The sequence below is a fragment of the Castor canadensis genome, chromosome 17, assembly GCF_047511655.1.
Source record: "Castor canadensis chromosome 17, mCasCan1.hap1v2, whole genome shotgun sequence".
In the NCBI taxonomy this organism is placed as follows: domain Eukaryota; kingdom Metazoa; phylum Chordata; class Mammalia; order Rodentia; family Castoridae; genus Castor; species Castor canadensis.
Window position 1 is genome coordinate 11,827,219 of NC_133402.1, and position 14,163 is coordinate 11,841,381.

The following is a 14,163-nucleotide window of genomic DNA, read 5'->3' on the forward strand; positions in this document are numbered from 1 at the left end:
CTATGTAGTGAGAGTCCAAAACAACGAAACAATCCAAAAGGCGGCTATTAAATTTTTTAGCAGAGACTCCTTACTATATTACTGTAGTTCTAAAATAATTTTTAGAGCTCTTTAAATTCATTTCAGAGATTTTTCTAGGGCTAAACATTTATCACAAATAGAAAAAAAATAAAGTGTGGTATCTCCAAACACCTACAGCTATTCCTGGCACTGAGTAGTTACTCAATAAATACCAAATAAATAAGTGAAATTATGAGAAAGTTGAAAGACCTATGCAGAGCTGCCTTGTTAGTTATTCCAGAAAAACTGCAAAACAAATATTAACCATCTTACCAACTTATGAATTTGTTCCTACAAATGAAAAGGTAACCCTCGTGAATGGTGTTTGTAAGTTGTAAATAAGGGCACTGATTTTTTTTTAATGAAATGCAAAATCACCGGATGAATGCTAATCTCCATGGGTAAACTGCAGTGTAAAATAAATCTGTCTCAAAAGCACACACCATTACTGTCACTTCAAGCATTCTAAAAACACAAAGCAACATAATCCTTAGTAAGGAAACTTTATCACTAATCTAAACCACAGGAGTCATTTTATGATTATCTTCTAAAATGTATGTACTTGTTAATTAAAACTCTCTGTAATGTCACTCAACGTTCTTTTATTGGCAAAATTATGGACAAAATATCAGGTATTCTGTTGTAAGATGATTTTAATGAGTTTTAGTTGGATAACAATGCATTGTGTACTTCTGGTACAGACTACTTTATACATAGAATTTAAAAGGCAAGTCAAGTGCCCAACAAGCAATTAGTTTGGCTCCACTGACCTGCAATTAAGGCACATTATTAGCAGGCATTGAAAAGTCAAGCAGGGTCTGATCTAGTTTACAAATGGAACCATCACTGTGAACAACACTGTTCTGTTCATATCAGAAAAACCAAGACATGGTAGTCAGGGAGTTGAGAACTTGGATGGTGTACAATTTAATAAACCAAATCCTATGGCTAAGAAACCAAATTTATTTTTAGTTCACTAATTTAGGCTAAAGTGTATGACTCAGCTTTTGTAAGTTATTTTACCAGTTTAATCAATAGTACATATATGACAGAAAACAGTAGGATACTCAAAGTACCCAGCAAGTAGGTTCTCAGTGACAAGGGCAGCCATCTGTATAACTGCCAACCAGAACTGGGAAAGTTATTTCTAGGTTAGGAGACCCAACATGCTTATGCTTCATATAATTTTCAATTCTCCATTTAGTAAATTTAGAAACAGTCCCCAAATTCTAAATACCAAGTAACTTTTCTTAAAAAAAAAAACAAAACAAAACACTTGAACGCTAATGAAACCAAGTGTGGTGACTGTAATCCTAGCACTTAGGAGATGGAGGTAGTAGGATCTTGAGTTCAAGACTAGCCTGTAATAACAAGACTCTATCTCAAAAACACAAAACAAATAAATGAAAAAAATTTAAAAAGGTAATGGAGGGCTGGGACCAAAGGCTCAGTGGTAGAGCATTTGCCTAGCATGTGTGAGGCCCTGAGTTCAATCACCAACACCACAAAAAAGTTAACAAGACATTTCAAGCATCATAAAAATAATTTTAAATTTTTACCCTTATTTCAAGAGAAGAAAAAAGGTGACTCAATAAGATGTTTGCTGTTATCATGTTAAATACACAAATAGTCAGAATCAATTTCAACAGTATGCTCTACACTTGAGTCAACCTCCAGCCCTGAAAGGTATCTTTTGTCAAGTAACATATAACCTATTTGTCCTGTGATATTTCATCTGAATTTCAAATATTATCTCTGATTAAAATAAGGAAAAATTCTCAGGTAAAATATCCAAAACATCTTTTCAAACGTCTACTTAATCTCACCTTACCGAATTTGCTTTTCTACACTTTAAATAGAAATCCCTTTCAAATGAATTATTAATAGCATGCCCCACTCGTCCCCCATGCCTCCACCTTCATGTGTGCGCTTCAGAGACTGAACAGCCCCAGAGCCTGGGACAACAGGGAAGCTGGCCGTGTGTGTAACTTGGCAGACTGCACGCCATGCAATTGTGAAAGTGGCTCTAAAGTTGTGGCTGAGTGTCTGCAGCACCGAACCAAAGTACACTTTCCCAGAGCCTCCCACCTCCTCACGACATGGTGTTTACAAGTCCTCACACTGGTACCAGCCTTGCCCTTCTGAAGGGAAATTAAAACACTCCTGTGTGTGCATGCCTCATCCAAACGGCTGCCAAAGGGCCTGCACTGTCTCCCTGGAATGACTTGATAAAGTACTTCTTCGCACATGGATTGGCTAGCAACGGTTTTCATCTTAACACAGGAAGAGATGCACTAGGCAGGCAGAAAGGCTGTGACAAACACATGAAAGATGCTCCTTTACGGTGAACTGTCTGAAGAACAATCTTCCCCAGAAAGCCTTTTATCTTCAGGTATCAAAAAGACACTAGAACCAACATTCTCATGAAACAGTATTTCTGTTTTTGTGAAGATCTGACATGGCTGTAATGTGGCTGAGACAATCAAGACTGTGTGCAGAAGTCTTGCTACCTTTCCAAAGTATTTCTTTCCCAACTAATCTCTAAAGGATTGACAGTAACTCTACCAAAGACGAAACACTCCCCTGTGATGCAGTGACCCATTTTATAGATGAATTCTATCCTAAGAAACCATGCAACTCAAGTTCATATTCCAGATGCTCTAAAACAAATGTTAACCTCTGTGAGATTTGTTGGTTTTTAATGTTCTAAGAGCATACTACTGCTGATGCTGGTTATGGTGGTTTTCAAACAAATCTAGAAAGATTCAAGGTAAAGGACAGAATACTCCCGGTGTCTTGCTCAGCATGCTGGGTAACTGTAGCTCACCTTCTTCATATGCTACATGATATCTTTATGTCCAAAGAGCCAACTTACCTCTGTTACCCATATACTGAATGGCACTCACAAAAAGCAACTTTCCAAACTCTTTGGTAACCAGGGCAGTAGGACACTGTGTCCCGCACTACTTAGGAAGCCTCCTTAGTCACTGGAGAATTTCATTTTAGATATAAAAACTTCTCAGGAGCACAGAGCCTTGAGCTCGCATCAAAATGTGTTTCCCCAGCAGCAGCAATAGCAGCAGTGCCTGAGAACTTTTGCAGACGCACATGCCCAGGCCCCATCCAAGGGCTGCTAACTCCAGACTCTGGATTGAGCATCACTGTGTTTGGGAGAACTGTGTTCAATGTTGTGATGTTAGTTGCCACAAAAGATGATTCCCTAATAAGCAGGAGAATGACTTGTGCTGACTTGTCCAAAAACAAACAGGCTTAATGATTTGCTGTATTAAATAATTCTGACTTAGAAAACCACAAGACTATTCAAACGAATGCCAAATACTACCTCAAAATTCAGGAAGCAATAACACAAGGCTTTTCCCACTCCCTGAACCTGCAGGTCACATTGTGGCAAGCAACTAGTTTCTCTGCAAGAGATAAATTGGAGAAAATTACTGCTGACAACTGTCACCCTCACATTTTTGTTATTGCTGTTGTCACAAATAAGGTCTCATTGTGTAGTCCAGGCTGGCCTCAAATTCACAATCCTGCTTACTCAGCCTCCCCAGTGCTAAGGAATCATAAATGTGTACCACCACACCCAACTTCATTCTTATTTTTAAACAGTTAAAAAATAAAAAAGATTACTCAAAACTAACTGGTAAAAGTTGAGCCTGTGAACTGGCCACAAACTAAGGTTTAGCTACCAATGCTGCACAGAACTCTGGCAAACATTTCTACCACACACAAGACAGAGAATTAAACAGCTGTGACCCCTATTGAAATTCTCCAACTCCACCAAGCTGCACACATAGATTCTGACAACCACACAACACATCAGGCTGCTATAAGGAATGATGCAGGGCTGAATATGGTGGTATATACCTGTAATCCCAGCTCCTCAGAATGTGGAGCTAGGGAGGATCACAGTTCGAGGTCACCAGGGCAAAAACTTGGCAAGACCCCATCTTGACAAATAAGCCAGCCATACTCAGCTATGCAGAAAGCCTAGGTAGCAAGACTGCAGTCCAAAGTCAGCTCTGGATAAAAAGAGAACCTAAAAAAATGAACTAAACCAAACATGGGCAAGGAATGTGGCTCTAGTGATATAGCCTGCCAGGTAAGCGTGAGGCCCTGAATCCAAACCCTAGTACCTCCACCAAAAAAAGAGTGCTCTAAGATAAAAGGTTATTCGTTGGTGACACAATAGTTTGCCTTGAACTATGCTTATCTGAGCCATTTCCTAATTATTCAGTGAATATAAAAAAGATTGCAAAACAGTGCCAGTATTAACTCATTCTATGTAGCTACACACAAAGGAAAAAAAAAAAAGGTAAATGTGATATTCCAAAATGCACACAAGCCAGGCATGGTGGTACATGTCTGTAATGCCAGCTACACAGGAGGTAGAGACAAAAGGATTGTGGCTCAAGACAGCCCCAACAAAAGTTAGCAAGACCCTACATCAAAAACAAGCTAGGCTTGCTGGTGCATGCTATAATCCCAGCAATTAGAGGGGCAGAAACAGGAATATCAAGGTGGTCCTGGCAGAGAGAGATCCTATCCAAAAAACAAACTGAAAGTAAGAAGGACTGGGGTTGTGGCTCAAGAGATAAAGTACTTGGCTTGCATGCTCGAGGCTCTGAGTTCAGTCCTCAATACAGAAGAAAACACACACGCGCGCGCGCGCACACACACACACACACACACACACACACACACACACACACACACACACAAACCCACACAAGTAAGTCCTGAAAATAACTTAGGAGTACTTTGTTGGGGACCCAACTCCTAGGAACTGAACAACATTACAGCTTTTTAAAATTCTGTATTACCAAATCTATATATGAAAAAAATTTGATTTTATTCAGGAATGAAAGAAAATGTTTCATTCTGCTTTAGAAGCAGCAGGCTTTCCAGCATACAGCAAGTGAAAGCAGAGGAAGAAACGAAGTGGGAGAGGTGTGCTCACATTCACTTTAAAAAGCAGTTAAGTCTGCAGGGCACCTACTCAAGAGACTGAGGCAAGAGGATCACTCAAGCCCAGGAGTTCAAGGCCAACCTGGGCAATGTAGCGAGACTACCTCTCTTTAAAAACCAAAACCAAACAAAACAAAAACCTGCTCCTTCCCAACACTGCAGAGAACATGGTACAATGGAAGTACATACTGACATGAGGCCCAACAGCCAATGGTAACTGTTATTTGCTTACTTATTGCATGTGGTTTTGACCAAGCATGATCAAAAATAAATAAACAAACAAATAAACAGATATCAAAACTTCAAAAACAAAACTTTAAATTCTGCCCTTGGCCACCAGGGGAGCAGAAGTAGGCCTCAGAACTAAAGTGTCCACTACCAGCCCTGCTTTCTCTCTACTGGAAACTCCTATCTCATCTGGCTTTGATCCTCAGCTGTTTGCAAAGCCTCCAGGTAAGTGGTAACCCTTGAGTCCAGCAGGAGGGTCTAGAGACAGGATGCCAATTCCAAATTGCCACTCAAACACCTGAGCAAGAGCTCAGGACACAAGTGAAGATCCCAAGAACAATGTTTTTGGTTTTTTTTTGTAATGCTCTAAGGCTGATTAAATTAAAGCTTTGTGTGATGGCACAGATCCCAGACATAAGAAATGAGGTTGCTGTCTGAAGAAAAGCTTTGGGTAGAGTGAATTTTCAAGGCAATGGAAAACAGGCAGTGAAGAGAGCCACGTGGTCACAAATCAAACGAAAACTATGCCATATCTACGGTGCAAAACACTGGGCATTGGGTTTCCCAAACTTACTTACTATGCACACCAGGGTCACCATCAGAAAAACTAGCAAATCAGCAATGCTCAGGGATGAAAGACCTCAGGTGTCAGATATGCACATGTGCACACAGGCCTGAATGGTCTAGAAAGACTCCTAATATTATGACAGGTCTTAATAAAGAGCAGTGTTTATTCTGGTCTCTGTCTGCAGCAAAGGAAAAAACTCAAGCCCCCAACTCCTTACTCTTCCTCACAACAACACAGCATTTCGCTCCTCAGGTAAAAGTCTGCATTCACTGATCTGCTTTCTGCTTCCAACAAGACTACACTTCACCTCATCCAAAACAAAGAGGTTTCTGAGTAATACTGCACCCCTCTCACACCACTACAGACTGGGAAACAGAAATGTTGAATGCAATCTAATCCCAACACAATTTGAGCAGGGAATTAATCTGCAGCTCACCCAAGTCCCAGGCCTTTCAATGGAAATTGAAACTCTAAAGGCTACCATCTACTATACTAGCAAATGGTCCTGTATTTCCTTCAGGGTGTCGTAGTAAAAGCATTTCACAGAACCTGGTGTGCAAGGGCTCATCATTATACATATTTATGTGCTATAAAAAGCCAATTTTGTCATCAGGGTAGGAACCGTGCAGACACCTCTCACTAAATAAGCTCACTTGTTTGGCTCACTGGAGCTCCTATGTAAAATAAGGGTAACCACTGGCCAGAAGGGATTTACTGTGGCATCACTTATTTCAATTTCACTCAGGTTTGGAGTGGGGGACACAATTTTCAATCTCGCCACTTGGTGTTTGACAAATAGAGCATTACCCAACATTTGTCCTAAAGCTAACTCGCATCCTTTCTTAAACAGAAAAAACACTAAAGATAAGGGTAAAAAAAGAAAACAAAAACCAGCAGCTCACTGGAATAGTCTCCATCAAATGAACCATATCAAATGACATCAAATAAAAATGTTAAACTAAGCATTATACAAATAACACAGTCAGCGGGGCCTGTAAAATATCAGAAGAACTCTTCCACAGACATTAACATCTTGTAAGGAAATACACAGTCCACGGTAGGATTGTCTCATTCAGAGACTGCTGTGGAGGAAGAATGGATTCTCAGTGAGGACAGTCAGTTGTCCCTGACTCTGCCACTCTGGGAGCCCAAGGCAGATCTCAGCTTTAAAACGCAAACTTTTATCACCTGTAAGGTCTGCTGTCAGAAAGTATAGTCAATACAGGTGACATATTCTGTGCAGTGGAAGGTGTTCGACAGATGAGCTATTTGATAGCTGGTCTAAATTTAAGAGAAACTGCTAGCCCTTGAGCATGACAAATTTAATGCTAAATAGTCTTAGAAATAACTACTGTCTACTTGCTCCTGGTCAGCACCTAGGAAAGGCTAGGAATAACTGAAGGAGTACTTACCTCAAGATGGTATTACCTGTCTTAATTCTACCTCTCACAATCTTGACTACTGAAAGATTTATCAGGTAAACCCCTCTATGACTTCATCAAAAAACTGCTTTTTCAAAAGAAGAAATAAAGGAAACCACAGAAGCACTGTATAAACACCAAAGTGAAACAGAGAACACGATGAATAAACGGATAAATGAACTCAGGACAAAAACAGACAACATTAAAGAGGAAACCACCCAGTATATGGAAAACCTGAGAAAAAAGAACGAAACAGAACTGCAAAACAAAATGGAAGGCCAATCCAGCAGAATAGAACAAACAGAAGACAGAATCTCAGAACCTGAAGATGAAATGGCAATTAAAGGAAAAACCGAAGAACTATTAATTAAACAACTCAAGACCTGTGAAAAGAAAATGCAAGAACTCACCGACTCCATCAAAAAACCAAACTTGAGAATCATAGGCATCGAAGAAGGAGAAGAGGTGCAAGCGAAGGGAATGCGTAATATAGTCAACAAAATAATAACAGAAAATTTCCCACATCTAGAGAAAGATATTCCCATATAGATGCAAGAGGCTTCCAGGACACCAAACAGACCAGATCAAAATAGAACTACCCCACGATATATCATCATTAAAACAACAAGTTCAGAAACCAAGGAAAACATATTGAAGGCTGTAAGAGAGAAAAAACAAGTAACATACAAAGGTAAACCCATCAAAATCACAGCAGACTTCTCAACAGAAACATTAAAAGCAAGAAGAGCGTGGGGTGAGATCTTCCAGGAACTGAATGAAAATAACTTCAACCCCAGGATACTCTACCCAGCAAAACTATCACTCAAAATAGATGGAGCAATAAAAGTCTTCCATGAAAAGCAAAAACTAAAACAATATGTGACCACAAAGCCACCACTACAAAAGATTCTTCGAGGGATTCTGCACACAGAAAGTGAAACCCAACTAAACCATGAAAAGACAGGCAATGCCAAACCACAGGAAAAGAAAAAGCAAGACAGTAGAGAGTAACCTCAACTTAGGTACACACAATCAAACCTTCAAACAACTAAGACAACTAAATGACAGGAATCCCCACATACCTATCAATACTGACACTTAATGTTAATGGACTTAATTCACCCATCAAAAGGCACCATTTGACGAAATGGATTAAAAAGGAAGATTCAACAATTTGTTGTTTACAGGAGACCCATCTCACCGACAGAAATAAGCATAGGCTTAGGATGAAAGGCTGGAAGAAGATTTACCAAGTCAATGGCCCCCGAAAACAGGCAGGAGTAGCAAAACTTATCTCTGACAAAGTAGACTTCAAACCTACACTGATCAAACGAGATAAAGAAGGACATTCCATACTAATAAAAGGAGACATAGACCAAAAGGAAATAATAATTATCAACCTGTATGCACCCAATGTCAACGCACCCAATTTCATCAAACATACCCTGAAAGACCTAAAAGCATATATAAATGCCAACACAGTGGTTGTGGGAGACTTTAACACACCATTGTCATCAACAGATAGGTCGTCCAAACAAAAAATCAATAAAGAAATCCAAGATCTAAAATATGCAATAGATCAAATGGACCTACTTGATGTCTACAGAACATTTCATCCAACCTCTATACAATATACATTCTTCTCAGCAGCCCATGGAACCTTCTCCAAAATAGATCATATCCTAGGGCACAAAGCAAGTCTCAGCAAATATAAGAAAATAGAAATTATACCGTGCATACTATCTGATCACAATGCAGTAAAAGTAGAATTCAACAACAAAAGTAAAGACAAAAAACATGCAAACAGCTGGAAAATAAATAACTCATTACTTAATGAAGAATGGATCATCGATGAAATAAAAGAGGAAATTAAAAAGTTCCTGGAAGTCAATGAAAATGAAAACACAACCTACCGGAACCTATGGGACACAGCTAAGGCAGTCCTGAGAGGAAAGTTTATAGCCATGAGTGCATATATTAAAAAGACCAAAAGATCCCAAATCAATGACCTCATGATACATCTCAAACTCCTAGAAAAACAAGAACAAGCAAATCACAAAACAAATAGAAGGAGAGAAATAATAAAAATAAGAGCTGAAATCAATGAAATAGAAACCAAAAAAACCATACAAAGAATTAATGAAACAAAAAGTTGGTTCTTTGAAAAAATAAGCAAGATCGATAGACCCCTGGCAAACCTGACTAAAATGAGGACAGAAAAAACCCAAATTAGTAGAATCAGGAATGCAAAAGGGGAGATAACAACAAACACCATGGAAGTCCAGGAAATCATCAGAGACTACTTTGAGAACCTATATTTAAATAAATTTGAAAATCTTAAAGAAATGGACAGATTTCTACATACATATGATCATCCAAAACTGAACCAAGAGGAAATTAATCACCTGAATAGATCTATAACACAAAATGAAATTGAAGCAGCAATCAAGAGTCTCCCCAAAAAGAAAAGTCCAGGACCTGATGGATTCTCCGCCGAATTCTATCAGACCTTTAAAGAAGAACTGATACCAACCCTCCTTAAACTGTTCCACTAAATAGAAAGGGAAGGAAAACTGCCAAACACATTTTATGAAGCCAGTATTACACTTATCCCAAAACCAGGCAAAGACACCTCCAAAAAGGAGAAATATAGGCCAATCTCCTTAATGAACATTGACGCAAAAATCCTCAACAAAATAATGGCAAACCGAATTCAACAACACATCAAAAAGATTATTCACCACGACCAAGTAGGCTTCATCCCAGGGATGCAGGGGTGGTTCAACATACGAAAATCAATAAATGTAATAAACCACATTAATAGAAGCAAAGACAAAAACCACTTGATCACCTCAATAGATGCAGAAAAAGCCTTTGATAAGATCCAACATCATTTCATGATAAAAGCTCTAAGAAAACTAGGAATAGAAGGAAAGTACCTCAACATTATAAAAGCTATATATGACAAACCTACAGCCAGCATTATACTTAATGGAGAAAAACTGAAATCATTCCCTCTAAAATCAGGAACCAGACAAGGATGCCCACTATCTCCACTCCTATTCAACATAGTACTAGAATTCCTAGCTAGAGAAACTGTCAAAATATCCCTATTTGCAGATGACATGATCCTATACCTTAAAGACCCAAAAAACTCTACTCAGAAGCTTCTAGACATCATCAATAGCTATAGCAAGGTAGCAGGATATAAAATCAACATAGAAAAATCATTAGCATTTCTATACACTAACAATGAGCAAACGGAAAAAGAATGTATGAAAACAATTCCATTTACAATAGCCTCAAAAAAAATCAAATACCTAGGTGTAAACCTAACAAAAGATGTGAAAGACCTCTACAAGGAAAACTATACACTTCTGAAGAAAGAGATTGAGGAAGACTATAGAAAGTGGAGAGATCTCCCATGCTCATGGATTGGTAGAATCAACATAGTAAAAATGTCGATCCTCCCAAAAGTAATCTACATGTTTAATGCAATTCCCATCAAAATTCCAATGACATTCATTAAAGAGATCGAAAAATCTGTTAAATTTATATGGAAACACAAGAGGCCACGAATAGCCAAGGCAATACTCAGTCAAAAGAACAATGCTGGAGCTATCACGATACCTGACTTCAAACTATATTACAAAGCAATAACAATAAAAACAGCATGGTACTGGCACAAAAACAGACATGAAGACCAGTGGAACAGAACAGAGGACCCGGATATGAAGCCACACAACTATAACCAACTTGTCTTTGACAAAAGAGCTAAAAATATACGATGGAGAAATAGCAGCCTCTTCAACAAAAACTGCTGGGAAAACTGGTTAGCAGTCTGCAAAAAACTGAAACTAGATCCATGTATATCACCCTATACCAAGATTAACTCAAAATGGATCAAGGATCTTAATATCAGACCACAAACTCTAAAGTTGATACAGGAAAGAGTAGGACATACTCTGGAGTTCGTAGGTATAGGCAAGAACTTTCTCAACGAAACCCCAGCAGCACAGCAGCTAAGAGATAGCATAGATAAGTGGGACCTCATAAAGCTAAAAAGCTTCTGTTCATCAAAAGAAATGGTCTCTAAACTGAAGAGAACACCCACAGAGTGGGAGAAAATATTTGCCAGCTATACATCAGACAAAGGACTGATAATCAGAATATATAGGGAACTTAAAAAACTAAATTCTCCCAAAACTAATGAACCAATAAAGAAATGGACAAGTGAACTAAACAGAACTTTCTCAAAAGAAGAAATTCAAATGGCCAAAAAACACATGAAAAAATGCTCACCATATCTAGCAATAAAGGAAATGCAAATTAAATCCACGCTAAGATTCCACCTCACCCCTGTTAGAATAGCCATCATTAGCAACACCACCAACAACAGATGTTGGTGAGGATGCAGGGAAAAGGGAACCCTCTTACACTGTTGGTGGGAATGTAGACTAGTACAACCACTCTGGAAAAAAATTTGGAGGCTACTTAAAAAGCTAAACATTGATCTAGCAATACCACTCTTGGGGATATACCCAAAAGACTGTGACACAGGTTACTCCAGAGGCACATGTTTATTGCGGCACTATTCACAATAGCCAAGTTATGGAAACAGCCAAAATGCCGCACCACTGACGAATGGATTAAGAAAACGTGGTATCTATACACAATGGCATTTTATGCAGCCATGAAGAAGAACGAAATGTTATCATTCGCTGGTAAATGGATGGAATTGGAGAACACCATTCTGAGTGAGGTTAGCCTGGCCCAAAAGACCAAAAATCGTATGTTCTCCCTCATGTGTGGACATTAGATCAAGGGCAAACACAACAATGGGATTGGACTTTGAGCACATGATAAAAGCGAGAGCACACAAGGGAGGGGTGAGGATAGGTAAGACACCTAAAAAATTAGCTAGCAGTTGTTGCCCTTAATGCAGAGAAACTAAAGCAGATACCTTAAAAGCAACTGAGGCCAATAGGAGAAGGGGACCAGGAACTAGAGAAAAGGTTAGATAAAAAAAAATTAACCTAGAAGGTAACACCCACGCACAGGAAATTAATGTGAGTCAATGCCCTGTATAGCTATCCTTATCTCAACCAGCAAAAACCCTTGTTCCTTCCTATTGTTGCTTATACTCTCTCTTCAACAAAATTAGAGATAAGGGCAAAATAGTTTCTGCTGGGTATTGAGGGGGTTGGGGGGGAGAGGGAGGGGGCGGAGTGGGTGGTAAGGGAGGGGTTGGGGGCAGGGGGGAGAAATGACCCAAGCCTTGTATGCACATATGAATAATAAAAGAAAAAAAAACTGCTTTTTAAAGAAACCTTAATGTGCACCCCCAACATCCTCCACTTGGCGAGCCAGTCCTGGGGCACTATGGGACTCTCCTTGGGCTGAGCTGCTGTGTTCTAGTGTGGTATTTACTTGGGCTGCTTTAAGCCCTTGTTCATCATTATGATATAAAAAGTAATCTGTTGAGGTGGAAAGAAATCCATCAACCTCTGGATGTATATTTAAGCAGCTTGCCTCCTTCACAGTAGGGCATTATATTAGTGTCCTGTGGCTGAGGTAACAAGTTATTGAAAGCTTGGTGCCTTAAAATAGCATATTTATTTTCTCACAGTTCTGGAGGCCCAAGTTCCAAATCAAGTCATCAGCAGAACTAAGCTTTCTCCAAGGATGTCTATAGCTTCTGGGGGCTGCTGGCTTTCCTTGACTTGTGGCCACATCACTCCAACCTGTCTCCCCAGTCACATGGCCTCTTCTCCTCTAGGTGCTATGTCCTGTCTCCCTCCGTCTCTGTCTTATAAGAATATTTGTGATGGTGTTTAGGGCCCATCTGTATTCCAGGACAATCTATCTCAAAGTCTTTAATTTGATAACATCTACAAAGACCCCTTTCCAAAGATGGTGACATTCACAGCTTCTGAGGATTAGACTGTGGACCTTCCTTTTGGAAGTCATCTTGGCACCTGACTCCAAAATCTGCATTGTCTGGGAGGCTAAAAATTCATTCCATTTTTACTAAAAGTTCTTTCTGACTACAGAGTAACAGTCAGTCCACGTCCAGTCAGTTTATGGTTAAGTCACACCACTCCCTAACCTGCTTCCAAATCCACTTTTGGTAAAAGTGAGAGGCAAAGGACATCATATTTAAAAAAAAAAACTTCTGTTACTCTTTACCCAAGAACTACCAAGTTCTTGGGACAAGTAGCTAATAGGCAGAAGGGTTCCACAACTGCCACTGCTATTAATTTGCCTCTGTCCTGCCCACTCCAACCTGGGCACTGGCATCACCAGGGGCTTCTGGGGAAAGAGATGTAAATGGCAGACAAAGGGGAGGCCGCCTGCTTTGCTCTGTTGCCTCCCAATACCCAGACCCTTGACAGCATCATGAGGCTCAACATGCGTGAATGCAACCAGCATATAGGGCAGGCATTTTCCTCGTAGTCACAAAGCAAATTCACAGCAAGACCTTTAAAACTGATAGAAAGGGTCTGGGGTTGTAGCTCAGTAGCAGAGTGCATAGTTAGCATGCACAAAGCTCTAGAGGCACACCTGTAATCCCAGCACTCGGAAGGCTGAGGCAGGAAGATCAAGAGTTCTAAGCCAGCATGGGCTACATACTGAGTCCCTGTCTCAAAAAACAAAACAATGGCAGGGCTGCAGGAGTGGTTCAAGTTGTAAGAGCACTTAACAAGTGTGAGGCCTTGAGTTCAAACCCCAGTACCGCCAAAAAAAAAAAAAAAAAACAGGCAAAGAGGCAAGCAAATAACAAACACACAAAAGGCAAGAAGTGTGAAGTGTTTTCTTGGTTTATTTGTGTGTGTATGTGTGTGTGTGTGTTACTGGCTTTGAACTCAGGGCTTGCACAAGAAATGTTTTCTTAAGAACTCC

General features: G+C 39.6%; 1 protein-coding gene across 3 annotated transcripts in view; it reads right to left on the minus strand.

Annotated features, from left to right (window-relative positions):
• Window positions 1-14,163, minus strand: part of Parn (poly(A)-specific ribonuclease) — a 149,715-nt gene that overhangs the window by 87,309 nt on the left and 48,243 nt on the right. The gene's annotated exons all lie outside the window — the stretch shown is intronic.